Source organism: Macrosteles quadrilineatus, unplaced genomic scaffold (assembly GCF_028750875.1).
Source record: "Macrosteles quadrilineatus isolate MER2022 unplaced genomic scaffold, UCM_ALF_1.0 Scaffold_3__2_contigs__length_128488019, whole genome shotgun sequence".
Taxonomy (NCBI): domain Eukaryota; kingdom Metazoa; phylum Arthropoda; class Insecta; order Hemiptera; family Cicadellidae; genus Macrosteles; species Macrosteles quadrilineatus.
The window spans coordinates 62357556-62384318 of NW_026542596.1; the positions used below are offsets into that span (position 1 = coordinate 62357556).

Consider the following 26763-nt stretch of genomic DNA (forward strand, 5'->3'; position numbering starts at 1 on the left):
CTTTATTCCCGACCTTAACGTCCCTCTCTATGTTTACCCCACCTAGGTAAAAAATGTACCATTATAGGATGAAAAACAACAAAACATCCTTGCAAGTCCATTATAAATGACAATTTTTTGTTTTGAAAGTAAAATGATAGTGTTTTGTACCGGTATTAAAAAAATTGTTGGTAGAAAACTAATAAAAAATCTAAAGTCGAGCCTTCTATTTCTACACATAGAAGTCTCAAATTTTAAATTTTCAACTCACATCTTAAAGGCTAACTACGCGAGTTGCGTCACATGTTTTCTGTGGTAACCACAGTGTGGTTGCGTACACTACTTTACCTACAATCGTTTTTAATTACGTACTAACAATTACTACTCTCAAAGCATTACAATTTTACTTCTTTTCTCTCAATCCTTGAACCTCATTGGTCCAAACCGGTACTGTTAAGTAACAAAACAATGCTGTTATAGTAGTTTACACAACGATCACGTAAAGATAGTGTTAAAGACTCGTACCTTAAATTTTTACTCGTGTCGTTAACATGATTTACTTGAGTTGCATACTACACTACTTTACCTATGACAATTTTTTAGTTACTAACAATCACTACTCATACTCATAACTTATAAGAGAGGTTATGTTTTTGTTTATAACCTCTCAGTGCCACAGGCAGTGATACAAATCATTGTACCAAACATTAATTGCCCTACTCATTAACAATTAAATTGTTCTTAACAGCTGATTAGTTGAACTTCAAAGTTCAAAGCATTACTATTTTACTTCTTTATCTCAATCCTTGAACCTCATTGGTCCATTACTCCAGTTGGTTTGGAAGTTAAACCGTTGTTAAGTAAACATTGTTGTAAAGTGAATCTTTTCAATTCAAAAACTGAATTAAAAAAGCTAGTTTAAAAAACGGTTTTAGGTAAAAAATAATGCTTTATACAATGCTTTATGTTAGAACTGTATGTGAGAATATTCAAACAAGTGAAAAGGAAGTGAAAACGGTCAAAATTACAAATAAACATGATCAATAACCCACAATCATAATTAATAAAAAAGTTCAGGGTAGGACAATGCACCCTGTTAGTTTGCAAGTTCACCACGATGCTCGGCGCAGCGCTGCTATCTTCTATCAGCTGATTCATTCATAACAGATGTTTCATTGTTGTGTTGAGGCAGTCGTCAGTGCTAGTGCTGTGCCCTAGGTCAGTCAGCTGTGCCAGTTTTCGCGCCAAACCGGTAAGTAATTCATTATAATGTTCATTTAGGTTAAGTGGTTCAGTATATTAAATCTGATCATGTTCATATAAAAATATTGAATTGGTATATTTCCCATAGAATATGAACTACATACATATATGTGAATATTGTGTACTACCCTTTTTACAGACACACACTTTTAAACCAACGTTTAATACTTAACAAAACTAATTATTTTTTTGTAAATAAACACTATTATGTCAAATACATAGTTCCAAGCACTTTTATTTCCAATATATTGTACATTCTAGTACTTCTGTATGTTATAGGCTGCATAAGTTTATAGTCTCTTTGCGCAATTTTATTAATAAAGATCGAAGATTCTTTACTTTGGTACTACTCTTCGTTTAAATAAGATAAAAATTTATTAAATACAAATTTGTTAGCAAATTAGGTATTTTTTAACTCAGAAAAACATAATTGAGTTTCAACTTTGTCCACAAGCTATCCGTTGGCTTGTTTTCAACTAAAGAATTCAAATAAAATCATCGGAAGCAACTTGAACTAACTTTGAAAACAACTGTAAACTTTTACGTCAATGTTCTTGAAATCTAAAACCCTCTGAGACAATGAAAACCCCGTGTGCTAAACAAATTCAACTTATAGTTAATTACGATAACTTATACATACAAATGAATTTCTATGCAAATAATTTTTTAGTTTGCAATCACCTTAATTTATTGCATCATATAATTTGTTCTGGCTGCACCAAATCATATACGTTTGTTGTTAATTAATTATTGTTTGACTTTTGACACATGAAGACTTTCCATCCTATTGTCAAATCTGAATTTAGTTGCTCATGTTCAATGTTTAGTTAGGTTTTAATCAATATGTTAGGTAGTGAGCTAACAAAGGTAAAAAGGTAAATACCGAGTCAGCTAAAAAAGATTAAAGGGCAATTCCTAATTTTAAATCATAACTTGAATACCGGCAGTCATAATTATAAATTTATTTGGTAACCTATTCCAAGGTCTATTCGTCGGCACGAAGTCAGATAGTGCAATTTATCATTTGTATTACAAAACTCTTACCACACTTATTGTAGTTGATTTTCATCTTTGCAGGAACGCATTTTAAACATGTTCTTTAATTATTGATGAAGCAATTTTGAAAGTAATATATAACTTTATTAAAGCCGGAATAAAACTTAGCTTTTTAACTTAGGCCAAACAGCTAATTGTACAACATTTGTCGTACCTACTCTATTTTGTATTTTATTATTTGTTCAATAAAATACTCGCAAATACAAGTGTAACATTATGGGAAGTTAATGTTGGTGGGAAGTTAGTTTTCCTTAGGTTACTACAGCAAATATAGGAAATTGATAACAGTTTACAGTGCTATCATGTAAACAGAAAGGTTGACCTTGAGCTTGAACCTTAAAACTTTGAAGGTAAGAACTTTATAATTTACTGTCGACTTCAAACGCTGTACGTTTAAAATGTGTAATACAATTTATCTACGGCCGTTTTTTAAATTAGCCGTTTCAGTTCAGTTCTTAAAATTGAAAAGTTTCTCATAACAGCATTGTTTACTTTCACAACAGCATGGTTTTATAAAAGGAGTAGACAACTTTGTCTACTCCTTTTATCTATGGTTTTACTCATAACAAAACGGGTAACGGACCAATGAGATTCAAGGATTGAGAGAGAAAAGTAAAATTGTAATGATTCGAACTTCAACTAATCAGCTGATCAGGCCAATTTAATTTTTGAGTGGTGCAATTAATGTTTAGTACAATAGAGATTTGACGACGTGTTGAGACATTTTTAAATAAACAGAATGCCATATAATTTCCGTTCTTGATTTTAATTAACTATTGAAGTCACTGTGGACCATTCATGGTAAAATAAAACACAATCTCACGAAGTTAATTAGTTTACATCCCAATCCAAGGGATTTTATTTTCTAAAACAAAGAGTTCGAGAAATAAGGTAACGTCTAGTATTTCTTAGAAGCACATACCTTGACACAACATTGCAGCATTGAAATTTACACACCGGCTTTGAGTGGTGACACCGGAGTTATTTTAATTAATGTCAAATGTTTCCTTTAATGCTCTGGCCAATTCAGAGAGCACAGAATGGAAAGTGCTCTCTGGGCTCTATTCTGTGCTTTCTAGGCTCTATTCTGTGCTTTCTGGGCCAATTTTACTGGGTACGAGCTCTTAACATCGATTGTAATAACTGTCTCAGTAATCTATATAATTAATACGTCAACACGAAATTGGTTCTTTGAACTCCTCCGCCATTCTTAACCGTTTTGGCAATTCACGTCTCATTGGCAAGAGCGTGACGCGTATATTTGCAAACTGACCTTACATTTTTAGCTTTTAAAGTTACCATGTTATCCTTATGAAGAACATATTTGTTTACATTATGATCAGCTGGATAATTTAATCGCTGTTTTAAGTTGCAATTCAAGGAAACGCGCGCTACAAACATTAAATTTTACTGACTTGATGAATTGACACAGTACTGTATTTTTTTTAGAAATTCTCTTTGAGTTTACTACTTTAAAATAGTCGGAAAATATGACTTTTATTAGTTTTTAAACTCATGCAATACCTTGCAATTGCTTGAATTCGAGCAACGTGTACTCTAGTTATTAATATTCCAACAAATATGTTTCTCTATAACTAATAATTTTGTTCCAAAATACTATAGGGGTTATATTAAATACGCATTTTGTTCAAACTTGGATGATTTCACTCCTAGACTCTCTTTGAGTAGACAGAATCTGAATGTTAGAGTTGCCTCTTTGATTCTATTGAGAGAATTGTTTGTTTGCACTTGACTTGATCCCTACCAGACTCTCTGCTGGGGCTTCCCTGTTGGTTTATCGTGGTGATCTTTTATATGTAGCTTATTGTCGAATGTAAAAGTTTTAAAAGTATAAATGTAAACAATTAGGTTTTTAGAGCACTGTACAGAGATAAACATTAAACAAAAATTGGCCGATCATAATACTGATACTTATTCAATGTCTGTAGCTTAAACTATTTTTTTCACAACGAGATGTTACTACCGAAGTGTGAGATTAGTCTATTTTCACGGATAAATAGTTATAATATCACCACCTAGCGCAGTAGAAAACGTAATTTATTCATTCAATGAAATCGACACAATATTAATTATATTGTGTTGAAGTGTCCGAACGAAAGTGTAAAATTTAAAATATTTGATCACATCCAAACGAAAAACATTTAAATTTTTCTTGATATTTCCATTAACAATACTTTTCTTCCCAAAGCACTGTTTGAGAGCTTGGATAGCCCCCGGTAAAGCAACAAGTCAAACTGCAAGTCTATTACAGTAGCACATAGTAGTGTATAAATAGTTGATATATTTATTCAACTAAATGGGACTATATAGGCATGCACTGTGGATGCGATACTCCCTGGTGTGGATTGACGTCCGTACAAGTGACTATTCACAGTACTATCCTGATAATTAGACCAATTCGTTAATTACAAGGAAAAGATGTGATCCGAATTCCCTTATAAACTGTAGGTCCCTTACCTTTAGTTCCATTGGCTGTATGGGCCAATTAACAGCTGTGTCTAAGGAAAATGTCGCCCCTAGTCACTAACAAGACTACAAGATCGCGCCACTCATCCTACACTCATTTCCTTTTGGCTTAAAAGCCTACATTATGGTCACTACTTCATAAGAAAGTATTAAAGCAAGAATTGAGGATTTGTAGTTTTGCACTATGTAACAGATGTGCATATCTACTATTGTGTACGTATCAACACAATTTAAGTATTTGATGAAATTATCAAATTGCATTCAGTTCAACTTCGTAGTTTGCCAACCGAATAGTTGATCTACGAAAGTTTGAGAATAATGGTTGCAAAACTTAGAAGACAATAAGGTGATTTCGTCCCACCTGGTTCTTATTATTGGCCTTAGCTTGGCTCTTAACACCTGCCAAGGTTGACTGAGGCAGTGGCGAGAGCGTGGCTAGGGAAAACGCTACACCGGTTTAATTAATATTCTACTGATTTTATATCGAGGGTGTGTGTGTGTATGTGTGTGTGTGTGTGTGTGTGTGGGGGGGGGCATAACCGTTTTAAGACTTCATTTTTTGCTTCTCTTGTCTTGGTCATAATTGTCTCTGTACTCTATTTTTTGTGTGTTGACAAAAATATTAGACTCAGTTTAAAAATGTCATGATGAATATTAGATACTGTACATTTTACTACACTTTTGCCTAGTAAATATACTGTATTTTAAAGTAAATAATTGCTGTTGCTGTGGTGACTTTTTTTGTAAAATTCAACCAGTAAATTGACACTTAACAATATATATATATAACGATACACTACCGTACAGATCACATATTCTATAACAAATAGTGCACCTGTTGCTCGAATTCGAGCAATTGCAAAGTATTACATGCGTTATGTTTCAAAACAAATAACAGTCACAATTTCCGATGACTTAAAAGAGTCAACTCAAAGATAGATAATGACATCAATCACTCCACTCCAGTTATCGAAACTGAAAACGAACTCACTCTGAAAACGAAAAGAATGCTCTTGTGTGTATCACGTGTGTTTACTATGAACAGCTGTAATTAATACAAATTATTCGTATGTTTAAGTAAACAAAACTTTTCTTCACAAGAAATATATTGGGATTTTGAAGGCCTGTGGGGCAAAGCCCGAGGACTTTTATTGAACGAATTGTTGAAAGTGGGCGTCTACACAAAAATACTTAATTTTGACACTTCGTATGTAAAAATCCGCCCATTATAAACGGAGGAGTAGTGTTTCGTAGAAATCGCCCTCACGTATTATTTAAAAGGATTTACTTTTCATTTTCATGTGATTACTGTAACCAGTTTTGTAGGACAAGTCAAATGACCGATAGGGGGCTGCTGTATTTTATTTTCATCACAGAGAAATAAAATTAAATCTCTGTGTTCTAATGCTGATACTCTTTGTCTTGCCAAAATGAAAGGCCAGCATTTAAAAGTATAGCATCTTAATACCCTCATAAACTGTAATCATAGCTATAATCGTGTGAAAAACCAAACATAAATTTAGCAGACGCTGTGTGAAGCTCAATCAAGTAAATTTCCATTTAGGAATAAGCTTGCTACAGCTGGTCTAAACAGATAATAGCTAGAGTATCCAAAGTCAATGGCTTGACAAAATCGATAATGTAATATCCGATGCTGTCAAATGCTGTCTTATCTGTACTACACCAGCTCTGCTCGCTATTTTACCTGAATGGTCAACAGATGATCGAATATTTTCTGTTTTAAAGATAATAATATAAAATGTAATATGAAACAAGGAAATGAAATTTGGGAGTAGAAAAATAAGTCTTTGTTGCATTATTATATTAGCTTTAAACTCTTTATTACAACACTTTGGGGAACAAGTATAGAGGAAATGTATTTCGAGATCATAGTAAACCATACATAAAACATACTGAGTATATTTTATCTATGGTTAAACCTTATGCTGAATATAAGTAAATTTAATAGATAAGAATTGTATTCTTGTATCCGAATCTGAGCTAAGCATTATTTATAAGAATGTTTTATTCAACATGTAGCAGTTGGCTATATTTTACATTTTTATTTAGCATATTTATCTATCTATACTATTATAAAACTGAGGTGTTGTCTGTCTGTCTGGGCAGATGTCACGACTAAAATACTAAACCGATAAAGCCAAAATTAAGCACAAAGATGGTCCACATATCTAGGAATGTCATAGGCTTATTCACTTCCCTCAGTTACTCTCGGGCTACACCCCTTGGATGTCCAAAATTTGAGGTGTGGTTTTCAAAAGTAAATATTAATTGGTCTCCTTGGAAACATGAGAAAATTCTCTGTTTACCTTTGTGTTGACATTTCAATGTAAACAAGCAGAACTGCCAAATTCCTTATTTCACCATTTATTTCAGACAGCTTATTGTTCAACTTTTGAACAGATGTTAATTAAATAAAGTAAAAAAAATAAGACAGCTTGATCCAGAGAAATTAATATATTTTACACGACTATGGGGCAGGGTTATTTATATTAAAACTATATTATTGATTATGGAAAAAAAGATTCTATATCCGTTGCTGTATTAACCCAGGCTCTGCTTTCGATTTATTAATGTGTTATAGCTAAGAAAATAATGTTATCGATACATTTCAGGTAAACAATAGGAAAATTACAATGTAGGTTATACCTTTTTGTATAAACTTGGTGGCTTCTTGTTTATAAATTCAAACTACTTAACAAGTGTTTGGATTAGGTGGTGTAGTACATCTTCCCGTTGCTAAGCACGGGTACAGCAGCTAGTACATTTTAAAATTTGTTATACTGATTATTTAGACGAGTAAGATGTTTGGTATAATGCCGTTACTCTTCATCAATCATAAACTATTACCTATTACTCTATTACAACGATAATTTTTGTTCCACGAAGAAATGTTTGAAAAGAACATTATTGTAATGACAAAGCACTTTTTTCTCTCACCAACTGTTTCGATGAGCTTATTACTTTTAGAAGCCATTTTTATCCGGTAATAGTTTGATATCCATTGTAAACTATTTTCACACAAGTTCTTATGACACATTTATTAATTTCACTTGTGTCAAGTAACTTCCTTATATCTATACTATACATTGGCGTACACCATTTTTGAATTATTAAAATTATATGGTAAAAAGTTGAACAAGATAAGGTAGCTAACGGAATTTGACAACGTGTTTTACAAGCAAAGTAGCTTGCAAGTCAAGAAGTCATTCACCTGGTACAACGCTGGCTAAGCATTGGAATCGTCTCATCACTTAGTCCCTCATGTGACGCAATCGACTGTAGAATATAATTGTTATTTGTGTAACTAGTGTTAACTCGTTGTGTAATTAGTGTAATTTTCACTCGTGTTACACATTATATTTTTCCCACGGTTACTATAAAGCATACAAATAATTAGTCTTTCAAACAGTAAACAACACGTTTTAGGTTGTGTTACCAGCTGATCGTAGTAGTAGTATCTTTAAGTGATGCCAACCTATTTCCAAGCGTACACGGATTACGTGCATAATAAAACCACGCTGTTTTGTGTCGTTTGGTTGGAATACTAATGTGCGCCAAAGTAAGGCTTTTTGTACCATAATCTGTGCAAGGAAGCCCACTTGTCGGGCGACTGTAGGAAAACACTGTAGCTCTCTAAGGCGAGAAGAAATGCCAAGAAGAATTTAACCTCTAATTCCAAACGATGAAAACAAATAATAAACACAATATGTAACAAATCAACCTCCAATAGTAAAACCTACATAGCTAACTTAGCTGCTACCAAAAGCATTACTTAATTTCCCCTGTGGATACCCCTTGCACTCGGACCACCAAGTACCCTGTACAACGTTACAAGTCCGATACCATAATATTGAAATCCCTGATGAAAACAATGTAATTATTTAAAATAGCATAATTTTTCCAAAGATCTTTGAATTTATTTGTAAAACTAATATTACACCATATAAAACGCACGCATTCATTCTAAATAATATACAGTGTGTAAATTAAGTATTGAAACAAATCTGTATTTTTAAAACCGAAATAGATAGAAATATTCTGTTTGTGGCAATAATTGTTAACAAAGGTCCCGCAATTTTTTACATCAAAAATATTTTTTAACCCCCCTTACAGGGTAGGGGGTAGAGGGTGACTTATTTTTTTAAATAGCAACCCCTATTGAGTGACCCCTAATTTTGAAGGGTTTGTCAAAAGAAACACAATGACGCAATTCCGAGGTGAATATCTCACCCCTAGCCAAAATGGCGGATATTCCAAAATGGGTGCTTTTTTACAAATATAAAATTTTGGAATGGCTGCCATTTAGGCTAGGGGTGAAATATCTACCTCGGATTTCCGTCATTGTTTTTCATTTAACAAACCCTTCAAAATAAGGGGTCACTCAATAGGGGTTGTTATTGAAAAAAATAAGTCACCCCAACCCCCTACCCTGTTAAAGGGGTTGAAAAAATATTGTTGATGTAAAAATTTGCGGAACCTATGTAAACAATCAATTCCACAAACAGCATATTTCTATCTATTTCGGTTTAAAAAATACAGATTTCTTTCCGTTATTTGTGAAATTGGTGCTTTTTCCCATACAGTAAATCAAATTTTGGAATGCCTGCCATTTTGGCTAGGGGTGAGATATTCACCTCGGATTTGCGTCATTGGGTTTCTTTTGACAAACCCTTCAAAATGAGGGGTCACTCAATAGGGGTTGCTATTTGAAAAAAAATAGTCACCCTCTACCCACTACCCTGTTAGGGGGGTAAAAAATATTTTTGATGTAAAAAATTGCGGAACCTTTGTTTACAATTATTTCAAGAAACAGAATATCTCTATCTGTTTCGGTTTTAAAAATACAGATTTGTTTCAATACTTAATTTACACACTGTATACTAAAGTGGTTAAAAACAAATAACATATTTAGGCCTATCCAAATTCATTCATTACTTCAGTGACAGTGAGTTTGGGTATTAAGCTGTGCAATGAAGGGGATTACAAAGTTTAAAATAGAGTGAAATACCTCTTCTAGCTTTGTTACTCACTCAAAATATGTGTTTACTTGGCAATATTCAGACTTTACTAAGGATCAAACCAACACCCCTCTGGCAATACTAATAATAAATACAATTTTATGCTAAAGTATTGTACTTAATTACACAATACAATGTCCAATAATTATGGTAGTTATGTAGGTTTAATATTAAACAATATTTTTAAATTTTATTTCAAATACCTACCTACATTTAATTTTCAGAATGTGTTATTTTATAAAAAATGTCAATAAAACAAACTCATGGTCGGGTTCAAACGCCATCTTTGCCTTTTAACTGATGAGGGCATTTCTCAAGAGATTCATTAAAGAACGACTTCAATCTAAAACTTTGTTTTTGAAATATTCCACTCTATTTCCAAGAACATTATTCTTTATTAAGTTAGCATCGTACTAATTAGTGTATCTTATAGTGGTGTTAAATTAGACTATGTTTAATTTAATTAAAGAAATACAAAGCTAAATTATAGATACCTTTTTCAGCACGGATATGATCAAATACAGGGTGTTCATAAAGGGGTGTCACAAACTTCAGGGGCTGATTTTACTCATCAATCTAAACAAAAAAGTTCATATTAGTCGAACAAATTTCGTTTAGCCGCTAGCCACCATCTTGTATTTTTTAAATACAATTTACATCTCAAGAATTATTCAAGCTGCGGAAACCAAACTTTGCACATACATTTATTGTGCCAATAGTTAATAAAATAAATAATTATGTAATTTTCTTCTTAATTAAGAAAATGGTGGCCATTAGAATTTTTAAACTTAAATTACTAAAATTATGGCTATGAAAAAATGATAATAACGCTTTTATGTAGAATTATTTCCTATCAAACTATACCAAGTTCAAATAGATCGAATAAAGAATAGCTGAAATATAAAAATCTTTTGTCAGAAAATTTGGTAGAATCAAATTTCCTAGGCTAGTCAGATTTGCCTCATTTTATAATAAAAGATTCGACATATTTATTAGATAAAATGCTATAAAAAACAAACCAGTTACTAGGTTAACATTTATGTGCCTGATCTACCAAATGTATTTCTAGATCACAATTCCAATTAATTTCCTCCCGAACTTTGAAGACTCATCATTAATAATTCCTGACATCACGTCAATGAATCAGAAATAGGTAGACAACATAAACAGACTAACTTCAACCCTAAGCACAGCTGATGGAATATAAAACAGCTGATTTAATACGTTGCGGTCATCTAGGGATCGGCTGTTACAAACTTATGGTTTTGCCTTGACCCTCAATCTGTTTTATCAAATCGTGATTGATAACTAATCGACTTGATTCTCGATTGCGCGTATGTTCGTTTCTTCACTCTAAATATCACAGAAAGTTTGTACAAAAATTATTGATATATTCATTCATTTATTTTTTCCACATTGGAACCTTTTGAGCTTTTTTTAAATTTAAGGTTATGTTGCATTCCTCTTATCGTATATTTAATAATTTCATAGTGAAAACTTAGTGCTAATTATTATTATTTATCGTTTGGTTGAAGATCTTTTTGTTTCCTCTCAAAAAGTTGCAACAAGTATATGTACCACACAAAGAAATAAGTAGTTTTATAATATTTTAGTCCACTTATCTAAACAATTTGATTGGGCTAGAATTGTTTTATCTCCAAGTCCAGCTGATTGTGAGGTAAGAAATTATTAGTCGTACAAACAAGAGCATTAATACATCGAGTTGGTTTTTAAGTTTACATATTCCTTTATTCTGTGCACTGTTTTGTTGAAAGAATGAAGAAAATACTTACAAAAACCAATTGCATTGGTATTTTTTTTTATTTTTATCAGGCGAATCATACATGCGCGTTCAATCAAGGCCCCACTAGAAAAACAAGGCCATGCTGCAGGATTCATGACGTCACACTAGTGGATGGATTTCATTGATAAATTCATTGCCATCACCATTCCCATATGTTTTAGGTAAATAAACAAGCTGGCTGTTTGTAAGATTTTAATGGTAAGATTTTAGTACAACTATCCACCACTGTGACGTAGTGTTGCGCTGCCCCTGCTGCAGCATGGCCTGTTTTTTCTAGTGGGGCCTTGGTTCAATACGTCTCTATTTTACTACATACAGCAACTTGTAGCATTTCTTTCATCTTACTAATATTACTAGGTGGCGTTCGCAGAGGCATCTACAAAATTGAGCGGAGTCATCGAGGGTTCATAATATATTGTTTTTGTCATACTGCAGTAAAAACAGTCGTTTTTAATGCATGCGTTGCGGGTCTAAAGTATAATTTTTACTCTTTAGGGAGTACAAATCGTTTTTAGCCTCTTTGGAGTAAATATCAGCTGTTGTCAACTCAGTTGTAAATTGCTATAAACGATTGCATATATCGAAAATATGTATCGATTCGTGCTTCGTAACCATTTTAACCTACAGTCTACAGTCTCTTTCCCATAGCATTTTAGCATTGCAGATACATTAATCAATTCCAACACTCAACACTGCTCACCTTTACTACTTCCTTCACCACCCCCTACGTCGTGGACCTGTTTCCCTTTCTTCCCATACCATTTTAGGATTTCAGATACATTAATGCAATAGCCAAAGACAGTTCCCACACTCTGCACTGCAAGCCTTACTACTTCCTTCACCACTTACTACGTCGCGGGGCCTGTTTCCTTCCCTTCTCATAGCATTTTAGGATTGAAGATACATTAATCTAACTGCCACAGACGTTTCTCACACTATGCTCATATTTTACTTCTTCCTACGCCACTTCCTACATCGTGGACCTGTTTTCATCAATTTCCATAGCATTTTAGTATTTTAGATACGTTAATCTAATTTCCCCAAACATTACCCACACTCCGCACTGCTAGCCTTTACTACTTCTTTCACCATTTTCTATGTCGTGGGCATGCTTCCATCCCTTCTCATTTCAGCCCTGCAGTCCTGCATTAATCTAACTGCTACAAACGGTTTCCAGTTACCACACTCCACACTGCTCACCTTACTGCTTCCTTCAACTCTTCTTACGTCGCGGACCTGTTTCCCTCTCTTCCCATAGAATTTTAAGATTGTAAATACCTTAATCTAATCGTCATAAACAGTTCCCACACTCCGGACAGCTCGCCTTGACTACTTCCTTCACAACTTCCTACGTCTCGGACTTGTTTCCCTCCCTTCCCATAGCATTTTAGGATTGCAGATCCCACACTCCCACTAATCGTCATAAACAGTTCCCACACTCCGGACTGCTCGCATTTACTACTTCCTTCACCACTTCCTACGTCACGGACCTGCTTCTCTCCCTTCCCATATAGCATTTTAGGATTGTAGATAACTTAATCTAATCGTCATAAACAGTTTCCACACTCCGGACAGCTCGCCTTGACTACTTCCTACACCACTTCCTACGTCGCGGACCGGTTTTCCTCCCTTCTCATAGCATTTTAGGATTGCAGATACCTTAATCTAATCGTCACAAACATATTCCACACTCCGGACTGCTCGCATTTACTACTTCCTTCACCTCTTCCTATGTCGCGGACCTGTTTCCCTCCCTTCCCATAGTACCATAGGATTGCAGATACCTAAATCTAATCGTCGTAAACAGTTTCCACACTCCAGACTGCTCACCTTTACTACTTCCTTCACCACTTCCTACGTCACGTACCTCAAGCTAGTGTCGTCATTTGACTACATTTATGATCCACCGTTTCTGTTCTAATATCTGTGGAATAATGCTATCAGCTATTTCTTTATCTACTGCATTCAAAAGTCAACAGCTGATCATATGTCTTTGTTTATGTGTCAAATACTATTTCCATAAGGATTACGTTGAAACTTTGAGACCCAGTGGGGCGGATTCCTTAGAGGCTTTTTTAACGCCATATAGATGTTGGCACTCACCGATATGGTCTTTATCACCATGCAAAATTTGAAAACGATTGATTCAGCCGTCTAGGAGGAGTTTGCGTATTACGAAATGCATAAGAGTCGGCGTATAAGAACTTCGCTCGCTCCGCTCAATAAATGTGAAAGTTTGTGTGTTTGTTTGTTTGTTTGTTTGTGTGTTTGAAGTTTAATCACGCATAAACCACTGGACGGATTGGGCTGAAATTTGGCATGATGATAGCTTACATTCCCGATTAACATATAGACATATTCTTATCTCAAAAATCCTTTCGGGCTCCGCCCCAGTGGCTCTGTAATTCCCCATGTTAACCTTATGAGTATTCATATTTAAAGGGAATTAAAGAATTTAGTCAGCTGTTTCAACTAAAAAAGTTGGTTCTATGATATGGAAAAAGCATTAAAAAGTTGTAAGATTTACCAACAAGGTGCAGCACTATATTTTTTTGCATTTATGAAAACAGCTAATTTGAACTAAGCAGCAACAAAAAACTGTGATTCGCAATGAGAACTGTCAAAGTAGGATTATTTACAGTTATGTTTTTGTTTTTTATTTCATGAATAATTTGTGGTATTTTGCGAATTGTTGATAATTTATTTTTCTCTATTGATTAGGTGAAGTGGTAGAACATTATGGCTATGGTAGATGTGTAATACTATAGAATACTGTAAATTTAAAAAGCAAATTTTATCAAACTGTGTCCTCCCTTATTGCAAACGCAAAGCTTGAGTATAACTGCACTAAGCATTTTATACTTATATTCCAACCCCGTACGAAGGACCGGTACTCTGCTAGTTTATGATACTTTCATATTTTGCATCTCATCAAATACAGGGATATTGATTCTCTTTTTACTAAAGTGTTTAATGCATTACTTGTTCACAAACCATGCTGATGGAAGTATTGACAGAGCGGTAGCAGCTTGAATAGCATGGTTAGGTCATTGTGTTTCCCTGCACATGAGTCACTAGTTGGAAACTATGCAGCTTGTTGCACTAGCAACAACTGCAATGAAGTTGACTTGTCAATGCAGTTGACTTGTCAATGCAGTTGTCTTGTCAATGCAGTTGACTTGTCAATGCAGTTGTCTTGCCAATGAAGTTGTCTTGTCAATGAAGTTGACTTGTCAATGCAGTCGTGAACAAGTTCGAGGACAAACTGGCTATGTTCTTTGAGTTAAATTTTGAGTCAGACACAATTTAATCGTTAGATACATTTTGTAAATAAAGTTTTAACTTTGATAAGGTCACTTTGTAAAAACTGTACATTACATGTGTGTGTAAAACTGTAGATTTGTTATTGCCCGTTAATTTAGATGTTTACTAGATTAGTGCAACATATGAAAGGCTCATTGAACTATGTTTAATACAAAAAAAAAAAATAAAAATTAAGTTACATATAGGTGGGCGTGGTGTATAATGGGAAGTCTATTCTATTACTTACAGTCAGGAATACTAGAATAAAACCCACGCCACAGCAAATCTGCAGACTAAGGTAATTTCCATTTGCCTAATTGGATTTACACTATATCTCCTTAAAAGTAGGCTATAACATTTTTAAATATATTTAGTTTAACGAGTACTTAGGTTTGCTGCAACAGGGAGAGTAAAAAAGTATTTTTTAAAACTATTAATAGTTTTGAATGAATTTTCCAAATTTGATCAAAATATGTTCATAATAAGCAAACTACGACGGTTTACTTATCCTCCATAAGAATAACATGGGAATTTTAAATTTAATTTTTTTTTTAATTTTCTCTGTAACCATTAGGCGCATGATAACGCTTCAAAATACTAAATTATTTATTTTTAAGCTCTACAAAATTGTTTGGAAATTGTTAAATTTTAAGTTTTTTTGGGTCAAAAATGGGAAAACCCAATTTTAACCCCTTTAAACCCCCGTTCCCATAGAAAATAAACATTATTTAACATTGCTTAAATGAAACTGCCAAAACATATTATGTTAATCGTACTAGTATAGGATTTGGGCCAACAACGTCATTTGTTTATGTTTATGATCCATACTGGCTCTTTTCAAGTATAAGGCGGGCCAACCACACCATAATTTATGTGTGGGCTCCTTCTTCTTGCAGGACGAAGAAGGTAGTGCTTAAAGTTGATGGTTTTACTTGACTAAAACAAAAGTGTGTTTTATCAACATATTATTTGCTGAAATAACCTGATGCTGTAGTATTGATTGAGGCACAGAAAAGGTCATTTATCACTGGTACCTCGTCTAATCTGCTCTGTGAAGTACTAGGATAATATTATATGACATCTATAAGCACAAAACAGGATGTTGGTTTGTATATTTGGCAGTGATAAACTCAGACACCGCTGGACCGATGGCTACGAAAATTGGTACATACATGTAGAATTGCATTGAATAGGTTTAAATACACCATTTAGCTCTGGGCCGTCTTAATAGATTTGTCAGGGATTTTGAAATAATTTTGGTTAGATTTGTTAAATACCCCCGCCGCAGCAAACCTGCCGTCTAAGCGAATTTCCATTTGGCTGAATTGATTTTCAATTGATCTATTTAAATAACATTAGGTTTAACGAGTACCTAGGTTTGCTGCTACAAGGAAACTAATAAAGTGTGTGTTTTAAGTAAAATAATTATTGCTTAGTATAAAATGAATATATTTGCCAAGTTTGATCAAAAGATATCCATAAACAAGCAAACTACAACATTTTACAATATTCTCCATAAGAATAACATGGGAATTTTAAATTTAAAATTTTTTTTAGTTTTCTCCGTAACCAATAACCGTACAAAAACACTTTTATATACTGAATTGTTTGTTTTTTTAAGCTCTTTAAGAAGGTTTAGAGAAAAATTGGAAAATTTTGTGTTTTGAGGGTCAAAAGGGGGAAAAACCAATTTTTACCCCATAAAACCCCCCATAAAATCCTGTTCCCATGGTCCGATCATGCTGGATCGCGAACTCATTCAAGTTTATCCCGCCTTACACCTTCAAACCAAATTTCATCAAAATCGGATAAAAATTACTCAAGTTATCGTGTTCACGGACACACATATATATAAATCTATATATATATATATACATATATAAAAATTTGAACGAATGGTGTTTTTGGCCTCTGGGGACATCAAAATGAAAAAGTAAATCGGTCCCGGGCCTAAGTCTTACCATGAGACCTACGGTAATAGCTACTTCCCTATAGGGAAATTCGCTAATAAACACGATCTTGGTTCTGGTTTTTTTAACAATATTGACTTAGTTAATAGCAAAGCACACATGCATATACCGAGCAGAAATGTAACTTTCTTAACGTAAAACAGACATAGCCTAATCTTTTAAAAGTAAAAAACTTAATTATTAGTTTTGCTTCAAACCTAGCTTTTAACTCTATTAAAAATAAAATGCGCAATTTATTAACCTAGCATATGAAAGTAAAATTTAAAACAGTAAGTTGATAGTATGTTTTGTTCTGCTATTTAATTGTATTTTTTTATATGATTTTGTTTCTTGGTACCATTTGGTTAGTGAATTAGACTTTTGTATATATTTTAAATAAAAAAAAAACATGCACTATATAAAGTGCTGGTATTAATTAAACTAATGAATATTTAGGATTTTATTTGCCTGAATAATTTGCATGAATAATTTTAATAATCTGAATAAATTGTGTGTGTAACTGTTTTTACAGTAGATTTTGAGACCCACATTATTCTCTTAAGTATTCCTGACCCGTTTTGAAGCACGGGCAGAACAACTAGTATACACTAGAATAGAATAAATGACATAAACTTTATTTGAAATAAAAACAATTTCACTAGCTTAAATTGCGGTTCCGAACATATTATTTTGTACATGGCTGAATATCCTGTTTCACTCCTATTAAACCGTGGGAGTTTGATTTTATCAACTGCATTGTTTTCCAGCCTGTGATTTTGCACACTGTTGAAAATCATCCAGTGTAATTTCTACAAAATTTGCAGAGTGAAATTATTGCTTATAACTCGTAATAAGAAGTCGCTGTTCTTGGAGTTACAAGAGTTCATCACTACGGGATGCATCAAATTGTATCGGTTATTTGGGCAAGTTATTGAACACAAATACATTTTCCCTCGTAAGTAACTTTTTTAGAGCTACAGCTTTAACGTGGGCTCTGAACCAACGAGTCAAGTACGCCACCACATAGCTAAAAGCCATAGATTATTACAAAATTTGTACCCGGCTTCCCAGACACTATTTCTGCACCTCCTATTCCTATTGCTATCACAATAACATTGGTCAGGTTCTATGTATTTCAATTTTATCGAATGCCAGTTAGATATTTATTTTGTTTTCACCATTCAAACAAAACTAGAGGTCGTCCAGTGGTTGAAAACTCAACCAAAAATATGTAATTTACAGACTATTTTATTTTCCCACTACGCTGTTATTGAAACATGTGATTTCAATTTCTTTAATTTGTTTAGATATTCTGTTCATATTTCGTTGTTATTTTGTCACCAGAATGCCAACCCGTAAGGCCCATGTTAATTTTTGTAAATTAAGTCCATTTTTTGGCTTATCTTTTAGTCTATTTTAATTTATAAAGCTATTCTGCACATCTACACGCAAATATCTTTTTATTAGTGTGCGTAGATTCTCCCTGTAATACGCACGAGCTGAGAAAAAGATTTTAAAGAAAAATGCTTGTCTATTAATATATAGATGGATTGGATATAATTTTTAATGGACGTAAATGTAAAAGTAACGAAAGCGGTGAAAACATAATTTATGAGTCCAACGTTGTAAAGAGAGCCTCATTTTACCGACACTGACATATTGACAAGGTGTTGGTTATCAGAATACCTGTTATTGTTATCAGTCAGGAAAGTACGAGCATTTCTTGTCTTGACGGAAGTTGAATATGAAACCTCACTGTATTTTTGGCCTCTGGGGACATCAAAACGAAAAAATAAATCGGCCCCAGGTCTTACCATGAGACCGACGGTAATAGCTTATTCCGTATGGGAAATTCGCTAAAAATACTAAACTTAACTCTACATGTACTGGAAGTGTACATTCTTCGAATTTCTCTAAATCTAAACCACAAAATATTTTATCAATGCAAGAATATGGTTAAGCTATGGTAATTAGTTTTTACTAAATTCAACTCTTTTTTCATACATGTCATTATTTCGCTTTAAATGGGCAGTAACAATACGTAAAATACATACACGTCTATTACATTCAACGAAAAGAGGAGTAGTTTTTTTCTACATATTTTTTACACATACATTTTTCATAAGTACATAAGTATCATTGTTTTGTGGTAGTTTGTCAATTGTTACTTGATATTTATACTTGATACATTTTGTCAAAAAATTACATTACGTATTTCACATGCGAATTTATGTAAACCTTTATCATAACTCATCGTGAGGATTTTATGTAACAAAGTTACTCGTCAGATAAACTAGTAGATGAAAACATGATGCAACTTGCATTCTGAAAGTTTGAGCAATTGTTAAGATAATTGCAGCAGTTACTTCACTTCACATCAACTGTCGTCTCCCAAGGTCTTGGAAATATTGGAGATTTCATCGGATAGATTATTTGATCTTATTAAAAGTTATAAATTAAATCTTAATCTTGTGTAGCATTGAATAATAAATGATTACATAATTAATACCCACCCCGCAGCAAGCCTGCAGACTGCGAATTTCCATTTTCCTGATTTTATTTTCAGTTAAATCTATTCAAATAACGTTAGGTTTAACGAGTGCCTAGGTTTGCTGTCTACAGGGAGGGTAATAAAGTGTGTTTTTTTTAGTAAAATATTAACACCTTAGCATAAAATAAATAGATTTGCCAGGTTCGATCCAAAATATATCCATAAACAAGCAAACTACAACAGTTTACTTATTCTCCGTAAGAATAACTTGGGCATTTTTAATTTACAATTTACTCCGTAAACAATAACCATACAGACACACTTCAATATACTTAATTATTTGTTTTATTAATCTCTTCAAAATTGTCTAGATAAAATTTGGGAAATTTTAAGTTTTGAGGGTCAAAACAAGAAAACCCAATTTTTACACCATAAATCCCCCCATAAAACTTCGTTTCAATGGTCCGATCATTCTGGTTCGTGAACTCGTTTGAATAAATGTATGTTTACACGTGTGTACCACATTTCATCGAAATCGGATCATTTTTGCTCGAGTTATCGTGCTAAAAGACACTAATTTGAACGGAGGGTGTTTTTGGCCTCTGGGGACCTCAAAACAAAAAAGTAAATCGGTCCCAGGTCCAGGTCTTACCATGAGTACTACGGTAATAGCTTATTCCCTATATGGGAAATTCGCTAAACCAGTCGTAGGTAAACTAAATAATTGCATAACTCCAAACTAGATATTCAAATTACCATCAAATATTACCAGTGTTATTAACAGCAATGAATCCCAGTGAAATTCATCCAAGAATTTTTATACCGAGTCATTCCTCCATCATCGACAAAGAGGCCGACGATGACAAAGGCATTGCCCGGGGAAAGCTCTAGTCTTTGTTTAGGAACAACTGTGAACTGTACTCAGCGCAGAGCATTATACTAGCGTTACTGTGAACCGTACTTCGTACCAGCCGTTGCTTTTACTCGCACATTACTCCATGCGGGGTCGGTTTTACTTTTATGACTCCAAACCTAGACGACTTTTATGTTACTCTGTGTTCACTTTTGAAGAATGGAGCCTATTTTAATTTTCAACTGTGGTTGGTTTTTTTACCTCGATTAGTACATAAAATAAAGAAAGACTGTTTCAATTACATAGGATTTTGAAGTTTTTATCGTATGTTGCTAGGTTAATAAATTGCGCATTTTATTTTTAATAGAGTTAAAAGCTAGGTTTGAAGCAAAACTAATAATTAAGTTTTTTACTTTTAAAAGATTAGGCTATGTCTGTTTTACGTTAAGAAAGTTACATTTCTGCTCGGTATATGCATGTGTGCTTTGCTATTAACTAAGTCAATATTGTTAAAAAAACCAGAACCAAGATCGTGTTTATTAGCGAATTTCCCTATAGGGAAGTAGCTATTACCGTAGGTCTCATGGTAAGACCTAGGCCCGGGACCGATTTACTTTTTCATTTTGATGTCCCCAGAGGCCAAAAACACCATTCGTTCAAATTTTTATATATCTATCTATATATATATATATATATATATATATATATATATATATATATATATATATATATATATGTGTCCATCCGCACGATAACTTGAGTAATTTTTGTCCGATTTTGATAAAATTTGGTTTGAAGGTGTAAGGCGGGATAAACTCGAACGAGTTCGCGAACCAGCATGATCGGACTATGGGAACGGGGGTTTACGGGGGGTTTTATGGGGTAAAAATATGTTTTTCCCATTTTTGACCCAAAAAAAATAAAACTTTGCAAAATCTTTTCAAACCATTTTGTAGAGCTTAAAAAAACAAATAATTTAGTATATTGAAGTGTTACTATGCGCCTAATGGTTACGGAGAAAATTCCAAAAAAAATGTAAATTTTAAACTCCCATGTTATTCTTATGGAGAATGAGTAAACTGTTGTAGTTTGCTTGTTTATGAACATATTTTGATCAAATTTGGAAAATGTTTTTATTTCTTACTAACTATTAACATTTTACAAAAAAAAGTTTTACCCTCCCTGATGCAGCAAACCTAAGTACCTGTTAAAATAATTCTATTTAAATAGGAAATAAATGTTAAATTTTTAAGTAGACATTTTAGTGTAAATCCAATCAGACATATAGAAATTCGCTTAGTCTGCAGGTTTGCTGCGGCGGGGGTATTTTAGAATAAAAGTAGAGTTAGTAGAACTCTTTGCACCAAGTGCTATTTATAATAACACATTTAATAAACTACAGTAGCATACAATATTTGAAAATTCCCTTATGAACTAAAACCAACCCCTATTTTGACATAGGCCTACAATACAATATTTTAATCGTCTTACGTTAGCTTAACAGGTAAAATAATAGGGTGGGCATTAATTGCGCCAACAATTCCAGGGAGCCACCCGATACGTTCCTTAACTAAGCCAAGTGGCGGCCGTCTTTGACTGTATGTTTTGACAGTTATTTTGCGACAGAATCTATTGCACAGTTGTGTTTAATGATCAATAAAGATTCTGCATCTGTATAATCGAGTAAGTTAGGCTAAGTTATGTTAGGTTAAGTTAGGTTAGGTTAGGTTAGGATAGGTTATGATGACACGTAAACAATGACACTACTTCTGCCGGCAACTCACCCCTACCTGGCTTGGGCTTGGCGCAACCAAGGAAATATTTGTGGGATCCTTTGAGGGCTTGGCGCAATTGAGGAACACTTTGGCGCAATTAATGCACGACCAAATAATACGCATTATACATTGTGAACCACACACTTGTGTGGTTGAAACCTTTCGAAAATGGTTGTTTGTAAGTTAAACTAATGTTTCACCTCACAATAGTGGAATATCAGTAATGTGTTGAGTACGCAGTATACTAGGGCTATCCAGCAGATTATCCATATCATTAATTTATGATTAATGTTAGTCCTTAACTAATGTTATAATGATATTAATGTTATACATTACGCCCAAATTACGGTTACTCCATAACCAATTGAAAAAGTATTTTTTTTACAATTAAAATTAACCTAACACGAATAAAATGCAAATGTAAATTGAATTTTTATCATATGAATGTTTAAATCATAAAAACATCCAAACGCAATACATTATTCAGTTATTTAAATAAATTACAAATAATTTTTATCGATTGGTTGATTATGGATCTTACTAAAATTAAACAAATTAGTTTAACGATTTATTTTTTGATGGCCAGGAACTGTACTCTGCTATCCTTGATCATACATTGGTCTTTAAATAAATCATCATGGTAAAAATTAACATATAATCTTAGTCAACAACAAAGCTTAACAAGTCATTCACTCCATGCTGCACTCATACTGTAGCCATAAAAGCACGTGCAAAATGCTCATCGTTGTCTCATCGACGGTCTGAGTGCTTGAAAGCTTTTGAATTGGCAAAAAAAGATCTTAAGAGGGAAAATTTATGTTAATGTTTTTTTTAGACTTTGCGAAAACCATAATGTAAATTTAGTTTTAAGTTTCACAAATGTAATAAAAAACCTTCAATTCAATTATTATGCAGGTTTACTGCAATTGAGGCAATTAAACGACTAATTTAAAAAGTGCTGTAAAGAACAAGCCTATTTGAAAGGACAACACAACAATTAATTGTTACAATATTCTGAAGGATGAGATCGGATTATCACGTGACCGATCAGCTGATAATGATACTCTGGTCAAATCAGCTGATTTAACTACAAGGCAATAACATATGACCAGCCCTGACCTCTCGTCCCGTCAGGATTTGCTATCCCTAATAACAATACGTTGTTGAACATGGAAACTATATCGATAACGTAAGCATAAACTTATATAAGATTAATTTTTAGAAGGTTGTATTTTTTTCACCATACTCAATTTGCAATTAAAAATATACAGGGTGACCGTTAAGTCTTAGGACGACTTTATAACTTTTAAACGACAAACGATATCACAACCACATTTGGTATACCGTTACTGGAAATTGTAAGCTACTTTTCTGTGTACATGGTGGTCGGATATCACCTTTGGGGGACGGCCCGTCGGGGGTCAGAAGAAAATCTTTAATGACAGCCTATGTTGAGTTGTACATTATTTTAAAGGCCTACTTCAACTGAAAACAATGCCGCAAACCGCACTTCAAAAGGTTAATCCTGCGCAAAATAACAGATGTTAAAAGATTTTCAAAATTAGCCAATTTCTTTAAATTAAAACACTTTTTCAAATCTTTAAACAACTGTCATTTTTTAACGGATGGACCTTTTGAAGTACGGTTTGCGGCATTGTATTCTACTAATAAATGCCTTTAATTTGATGTGCATATCAACCTATGCTTCCATTCAAGATTTACTTCCAACTCCTTGTGGGCCGTCACCCTGAAGAGTTATTTGGATCACTGTATGTGAAGTTATGGGGATAATTTTAAAGGGAATTTTAAGCAAAGAAGAATGCCGCAAACCGCACTTAAAAAGTGCCATCCGTTAAAAAATGACAGTTAAATTTGAAGTTAAATTTGAGATTTGTTGACTTTAACTCTGTGTTGCCTTGAAAGACTAAGAAAAACTTAACATATATGTCACTTAAAAAAATATCTGTGTATTTATTTCTGTCGTTTCTTAGATTAGACACCAGCAATAAGAAAAAGTAAATGAATCAATGAATATTTTGTGGATCATACTAACATGTTTTTGAAGTCCACAACCAAGTTTGATAGCATACAAAGAAGCAAATAAGAGGTATTTTACAACAAAAATAATTTTCTACTATTTCCTCGATATTATAAAATACGGTTTGACAAACCTGTCTAAGTGCGCGCACGCGGTTCGTAGGCCTACAGTAACTATTCTCCGTCCATGTATGTGTAAAAATTATATTTATTTGACGACCTCTGTTGAGTGAAATGTGTTCTTGACGACCTGAAGATGAAGCTTATACTGCTTCGAAACGCGTAGTCGTTAGACAGCAATTTGGATTACTTTGGCAGATCCAGGTAACATTATACCTTTTATAATATATTTACACACTGTTACTCACAAGACGGTAAATATACAAAATAAAATATACAAATATTCGCCTATTGGGTCTGATGATGATTGGAGTGTCCAATCGAAATCGATCAACACTTACCATCTTTTGTATATTTACCGTCTTGTGAGTAACAGTATAAGCGTAAATATATGTTTTAAGTGTTATAAGACTTATCTTTATTTACTTTCCGTAAATTTTATAACACGTACAATACTGATCAAGAAGTTTTATAAAATATACTTTTAATGTTTACAAAAACTGGTGCGGGAACTGTCACAAATTTCACTACAGAGAACTACGTAGTATTGTAGCCCTAAGATAAGATATAGTTCCTAGACCACTGTACTTTTTTATTTTTGGACCCTAAAAACTTCGTTCATATTGTTATATCAATCTAATTCTGTCAAATAAATTATTCGTTTGTCATTCAGTCCTTACAAATATTAGTCAAGACGTGATAGTTTTTTAGTTGGTATTTAGTAAAATATAATCTAAAAAGTTCTAGCGACGCTCAGTTTCGGAGCAGCGTAACACAATGCAAAGTTGGTGACGCGATGATCGACAGCTGAGAAGACACAGGAGGTGAGCTATAATTAACCGTGGCTCCTAGCCATGTATTGGATCTGAAACTGATCTGAAACTGTAACTAGTACAGTATATCATACAACCCTCGCAAACTTGATGCAAACTTGATGGGACAACACAGACGACAAAACCGTTTCGTGACTCGACGTCGTTATCTTCAATATAACTGAGTTTATTACTAATATCCTCAGCGATGATAGTAGAAATTATGTCATGATGTTTATTAGATTACTAGCAGCTATTGCTTTGCAAGTTATAACTGTCATCTGTAGTTATATTAAACTAGTAGGGTGCCTTCGGTCAAAGTTAACTGTATAACGTTTGCCTTCGGAAAGACTGTGTTGAACCAACGAAAATATATTTTTCCTATAGTCACCTAACAAAGTGGCATTCTTTGCACTGACTAGAGCACAGAAAGTTGCTAATTGCTGCATCTACTTACTTTTGCCGCACAGTTTTTTGGCACACACCAGTATTCCATCCAAACAACACAAAACAGCGTACTTTAACACGTAATGACAAAATGCGTGTACGCTTGAAAAAAGTTGGCAACACATATTATGACACAGCATATCTTAGCAACAAAGCTACACAAGGCATCACACTTTATTCTACACTAATCCTTCAATTAACCCCCCCCCCCCCGATCAATCATCGTGTACGTAGGTTTGATAATCATGTACTTAGCTTTTGGGACGTACATAATTAGGATTAAAATACGCGTTTAGGTGGCGTCCTCATCTCTATGATTGTGATTCTTTTAATGAATTGGTTCCAACCAGCAACATTCGTATTTAAAGGTGAATAGTATTTTACAATAGGGTGAGAAGTCAACAAACATTATTTTAAGGAGTTGGTTATACGGTTTTATAATTTAAGCGATTGCACTTCGATATGCAAAGTTTATAAAAATGTCTGTGGAATATTTAGTCCCATTTTAAGTACACACTTTTAATTTTCTCCAGGAAGTTTCGATGGTAAGTGACGTAATCCCAGACCTAATTAATATAGCATATAGCGTAATTCTGATTAAACAGCACCCCTACAGCAAGACTATCATTGATAATGCCGATCGTTGTAATTAGATTGGTCTTGATGCAATCTTTGACTATACACTACTATGCAGTAGAGATTCGTACGTGGGAGTCGCGGGAGTCTACTTCTGTATCAAAAATGAGTTTTGCAATATCAGACGAGCTTAACCCAATTGAGCTCCTAGTTTAGAAGCAACATTCTTGGCATCACAATAGAGAATCTCTCTAGTTTCAAAGTTAAACAAATTCTACCGAATTCCGTGTAGTTTCTTACATTGTGGTCGTGTTTAATTTATTACATCATCATATGTATGTTAAATAATGGACTTCAAAGATTAAACCTCAATTGTTAGATATTAAGACATAAGACATAAGATCAATTTATTTCCTTTAGAACTTTAAGTACAAAGTCATTGGAAAACGTCAGTAATTCATACATTATGAAATATACATTGAAGATTTTATAAATAAAAGAATTCCTTCAACATAACATAATGGGAACATACATAATGTGCCAGGTGAAAAAATGAAAAAGTCCTGAAACTCGCCATGCAAAGAGTGAAAAACCAAACAGCACACTCGGCAAAACATTGGGGTTACAATGATACTGACTTGTCGCACATATCCATTATTCTATAATCCGTACACAATATTTATGCATAAACGTACAAATTGATCAAAATTAAAAAGGTTGTGTTTGAATTTTAAGAGATAGACATAAAATATATGGTAAATAAGGGTTTAAT

The 26763-nt window shown here is 33.6% G+C and overlaps 1 protein-coding gene across 2 annotated transcripts in view; it reads left to right on the top strand.

Annotated features, from left to right (window-relative positions):
• The first annotated feature begins 1156 nt into the window (after positions 1-1156).
• Positions 1157-26763, top strand: part of LOC128988374 (monocarboxylate transporter 12-B-like) — a 53550-nt gene continuing 27943 nt past the window's right edge. Inside the window, exon 1 of one of the 2 annotated variants that reach the window (XM_054409616.1) lies at positions 1157-1231. The gene's annotated coding sequence lies outside the window, so the exon portion shown is untranslated. Of the gene's footprint in view, positions 1232-24941; positions 24981-26763 lie in introns of those variants that run through there. The other variant, XM_054409617.1, reaches the window with a different exon arrangement.